Consider the following 5,629-nt stretch of genomic DNA (forward strand, 5'->3'; position numbering starts at 1 on the left):
TCATCATCTCATGCAATCAAGTATAGAACAAATTGCTGACTAAATCCAAAGAAAGTTGAAGGAAGAGCCCAGTAATGGACAGGAAGACATTAGAAATGATAAAACTTTTAGAAAGGTCTCTTCTACTCATCAGTGGCAGCAACTTCTGAAGGCCACAACAGATGAGTTCAACAAACGTAAAGAGAAAGGGACTGATTAAAAGAAGTCATTTTTTACTTTCAAAACCAATCTAGAGCTTGATTTCTTACTCAAAATGCCTCATCATATATGCCTTACACACATCATACAATGTGATGCAGGACAGGCATGGAAGGCTCTGTAACCTGTGAGTTTGAAGCATGAGATACTCCCACATTACTATACTGCTCTTACCTGTCCTCCATGCTGTGCAGCATTGTACTTGTTATCGCCCTCCAAGTGTTCAACTTCCACGTACTTATCAAAGGAATCATAGACATCTTGGGACAGCCTCTAACATCAAGGCAAAGACCTGTTGCACAAATATATAGAGTTGACTACCATGTAAGGATGTTGATTAAGACCATACAGTTCTAACCTGGACAACTCAATACCGAAACTAAAATACATACCAAAAAATGATTCAATTCTACAAGAATTGTAGTCCCCATTGATGCCTTTAATGTAATTCAAACAGCGCCCTTCAAACAACTCTTGTATTCTACCCTCAACAACAGTTCCCTGAGCCAGTTGATAAAATTCCAAGTACAGACTGCCTCCATAAATCTTACAAAATTGGGGGGAAGAAAAAGCAACAAGCACCTTCATTTTATCTTCCAGATTTTCACGAAGGGCCTTATTAAATTCCAGTACATTATCTTTCATGAAAGCAAAAGATTTTATCAGCTCCTTCATCGCCACACTGTTGTCACTGTACTGAACTTTACAGAATAAGCTCTGAAGAGCCAGAAGGATGCTATTTGATAGCATATCAATCTTGGTTGTTGGAATGTGGTGCACAACCTGAAATAACCATTATAAAATACAGTACTTTATTGTTAGAAAAGTAAAATTACAGGGAGGGGAAAGCAGAAGGGAAGATATTAGAAACTAGATAACGTGAAAAAAACAATTCAAGGCTTGACCTTTCTAAAGTAGGGGGATATGGTACAAAGTCTGGAAGAGAGAATTCATGTAACGGGTTATTTTTATCTCCTTAAGCCCAACATAACCTGTTTCCTTCTTTGAGTCATACATAGCCTTGACAGACAGCAACCTCAGCTTCAACTATCGGTGTCTTTCACAATATATCCACTACCAGGGTTTTGTAGTTTACTGAGGGGCATGAACAACTCAAAACCCCAGTGACTCTCTCGAGAACTAAATTGTTGATGTGTCTCTGACAAAGTAAAAGACAGGAGTTATCACCAAATTTACAGGTGTAGCCAATACTAAATCTCCCAATCTCTTTGTCCAACAAGAAACACAAGCTGGAAAAACATCGTTCCAACATGTATGCAATTATTTAATTGACATTCTGTTAATGTGAACAAACCATGCTGAACAGACCAGATTTCCAGTACAATTATGAACGCAAATTAACGCTATGCAGTGTAATGCATCTGGTATAAAAAGGGAAATAGACTTTGTTATTTCTCCTATAAAGATCAACAACTACTACAACCCAAGCCCATAACATAAAGACCAAAGAAACTCTTTTGGCCCAGTTCTTGCAAGTGTGAGGCAATAGGGAATCCAATCGTACAAACCCAGTATTCAGAAAGTGGTAAAATTATTATGATGTATGCCAATCAGAGAAGTATTCAATGGAGCAACCTTACCGTTGAGCCAGGGCCCACCTTCAATATGAATAGTTCAAACCAAAAGTCCAAGGGAACTTTCAGCAAAGCTCTGGTCAGTGAAGCAATAGAAGAGAATATTGGAGAGTACAGTGACAAAGATACAAGAGAAACACTCAATGGGTGATCACAGAACAAAATTAAGGCTCGTTTCACAATTATTATGCATTAACATCTGAAACACAAATTTGGTCCAGAACAGCATCTTCCCTTAAGTAAGCAAAAAATGCAGGATTTACAAAGAAATTTATCCAACCAGATAAAAGACACAGAAGATGATGAACGATGATACCATGTCTAACTGTGTATTTGCATTTTTTTTTTTTTTATGATTAATCACAGCCAAGCTGAAATGAGCCCAAATACCCCATCCGTAAGGCAAATTCGCTGAATCGGCAACATCTAGATACATGGACAAATGGGCCGTGCCGTCTAAACAAATGAGCACCCGCCTGCCCAAAGCAATGCAAGGGTCAGAGATAGATCGGAAGAAACAGTGGTATCCATCAATTTGCAGAAGAAATCAAACAAGAACAGAGATCCATATACCACTTATAACCCCCAACATAAAAAATATCAGAGGGAGAGCTTCTTGGCGTTAGGAAAGTTTTCAATCTTCCACCTGAATATCGACGGAGGATCCACGACTGGCTGGTTCTCAACCGCAATAGCAGTCTCCGCTTGCTCAACTACTAAAAAGTAGCAAACCAATAAGAAAATGGAAAACCTTGAACCCTGAGAATGAATTTTTATCGCCTACGGTTCTGACACCGTACGGTTCGTCCGGTTCCTTTAGCCGATGAAAGCCATGTGGCATATTCAAATCCAACTATAGAATTTCAAAAAAGCAAAATTCATCCGGTGAAACACAAGTCTCTTCTCTCTCCTCTCTCCTCTCTCCTCTCCCGGTCTGTTCCTGTTAGAATTTTAATTCTATTAGGATTAATATTCTAATATTATATGGATTAATATTAAATATCTTAAATCAAGTTAATTAGAGCTTTGGTCTAATTAGGGAGGTCATTAAGTTGTATTAGAAGTCTAATGTGGACTGGCTTAATGTGGGCCAGATAGATTCCTATTGGGACTATGATGAAAAAGACCCCCTAAGAATTACTATATAAATAGAGCTAGGTCCCCCCTCTACCCGTTACAACTATTAGTTCTCAATTGCTATTGAGGAGTGCATTCTGAGAAGGAGATATTCAGTGTTCATCATTCCTTGCATTCGGTATTCTCATCAGGCCAGTTACTTTGGGAATAGAGGGGAATCACCTAGATCTTGTTCTTTATTTTTCGCTGCGATCATTATCACTATAGATGTGAAACAAGGTTTGTGGTTCTATCCCTGTTTTCAATTATTTATTTGGTTGTGTTCTTGAACGTTCTATGGAGATCCTGGCTTTTGGGATTTTGTCCCTATTCGGATCGATTTTTTCTAACATGCATGTGGTATCAAAGCCAACATAGATCCGTTCTTGAACCTATATGGATTCAAAATAATAGATCATGCTATGGGAATCGAAAATTTTTCGGTTCGAATCAAGGTTTTTAGGATTTTTTTCAATTTTTCAAAAAATCCGTACGGACATGGCACACTGCCGATTTTTTTAGCAGGCAAAAATCAAATCTGGTCATATGGGTGGATAGAGCATGGAATTTCAGGAAATTCGGTGGGTGGATCACCGTCGGCGGCCGTCGAACGCGCTCTCACGGGCCGGCGACAGCCGCGGGTGATCTCACTCGCCGGCAGAAGTTAAAAAAAAAAACAATCCGGGATTTGCTAACTTGCGCCCCTGACAGCATTAAAGCCATGCTAACGTGCGCCGAACGGGTTGGGTCAACCCATTTTCTGACCCGATAGCCCGACCCGAGAACCTGAATTTTTGACCCGTCTATGTTTGACCTGAATCAGGTCGGACCGGCATTGAACCGGATTGGGTAGACCGGGTTTAATACGAAATTGATTTGTCTTGACTGAACCGATTTGACCATACGGACCGGTCAAACCAGTACAGTCAACTGATTTTGGCCTCAAACTTTGACCGGCCTTTCTGGGAGCTACGAGACTCCGTTTGGGGTCCCGTTTTTTGCGTTGGCTCTGTTTTGCTGTGCTCTACACAGTGGTGCCCTCTGTTTGGATCAGATATGTATATTTTAAATATTTTTTATATTCTATTGATGCATGCCATCTTTTGTAATTTATCGGTTCGTTCTATTGGGAACCGAACCAATTTCTAACTTATTGGAATACTTACTTTGATGAACAGAATTATTATTTTTTGTGTTAGTTTTAAGACATTTAAAGCCCCTTGTCATAAATTATAAAATAACACAAATTGTTTAAGGATGTAAGTAATTTTGAAAAATCCCAAGAGAGGGTTTCATGGGTTCGACAGGATGCAGCCGCCAAAACGACCTTCCTTGTTGGATTTGTGAAACACCGCTCTCATACAGTTGTGGGATGTCCTTCAATTCTGATGTGTGGTCATACACCCAAAGGTGGTGGTCATGTATTGGTACTTGAAGGGGTACATATATAGTATGCATGTAAATAGACTGACCCTAGAATTTTGCACACCCAAAGGTGGTGGATTTTGAAAGTTGAGTTGTATTCCTATGACCACTAGTATGTAGGGATTTTTACAATTGCATGTTGGGAATTCACCCCAAAGGTGTTTTCACAATGATGTGTGTAAAATTCTCATTAGCTTATAAGATTTCAAGTTATACTTGCATCATGCTGATTGTTATACTGTTCATTGCTTAAATTTTCAGTCACCTTTTCTGTCAACAATAACATGGTCACAATTGAGGTTCTCACTGGGTCAAACTTTAAGAAGTAGGAAGAGGACATTATGTTTGCTATGGAAATGGCAGATGTGCACACGTCCCTTGTTATGGATAAACAATGGATCTAACTGCTGATAGTACTGAGGATGAAAAGTCTGTGCATACTGCATGGCAAAAGAGTAATCGACTTAGTATACTGTCCATAAAGAGGTCGATACCGGAACACCTAAAAAGTGGTCTGCCTGACAAATGCACTGCTAGGGAATTGCTAGATGCAATTTCTAAAAGATACAAAGTTTCATCAAAATGTTGAGATTGGGACACTTCTGTAGGGGTTGTTTAATATGCAATATGATGGTTCTGGGGGTGTTAGGGATTACATTATTAGGATAGTTGATTACCAAACTAAACTCAAGGCCTTAGACATTCCTCTTTCAGATGCCCTAATTGTCCATCAAGCTCTTAATACCCTACCTTCTGAATTTGGCATCATTCAAGCCAACTACATTTCCCAAGATGGAGTTTGGAGTATTAATGACATAATTTCTAGGGTTGTGTCTGAGGAAGAGAAACTGAAGAAAGAGAAAAAGCCTGCTGCCCTGTTTACTTCCAAAGCCCGTAAGAGTAAAAAATCTAAAAACCATACTTATAAGTCTGCCAATAAACAGTCCAATCAGACTAACAATTTGGGACCCAAGAAAGACTCTTTGAAGAAAGAGGGTGATCGCTGCTTCTTTTGCAAGAAGAAGGGTCACATGAAGAAGGACTGCGACAAATACAAGGCTTGGTTACTCAATCCCAAGCAGCCATCAGATAATGATTCTTTGGCTTTTATTTGTGAATCCAATCTATCAGAAGCACCATCCAGTTCTTGGTGGCTAGATAGCGGTGCAACTAACCATGTTGCTTTTACCATACAGGGGTTCATAAACCGGAGGAGGCCAAACAAGGATGAATCAAGGCTGATCGTAGGAAACGATGGACATTCTGACGTTGAGTTCGTGGGAGATGTCGTTTTA

General features: G+C 39.5%; 1 pseudogene; it reads right to left on the reverse strand.

Moving 5' to 3' along the window:
* Positions 1-281: 281 nt before the first annotated feature.
* LOC122655476 lies at positions 282-4,620 on the reverse strand (annotated as a pseudogene).
* Between the last annotated feature and the right edge of the window lie 1,009 nt (positions 4,621-5,629).

Source organism: Telopea speciosissima, chromosome 1 (genome assembly GCF_018873765.1).
Source record: "Telopea speciosissima isolate NSW1024214 ecotype Mountain lineage chromosome 1, Tspe_v1, whole genome shotgun sequence".
In the NCBI taxonomy this organism is placed as follows: Eukaryota; Viridiplantae; Streptophyta; class Magnoliopsida; order Proteales; family Proteaceae; genus Telopea; species Telopea speciosissima.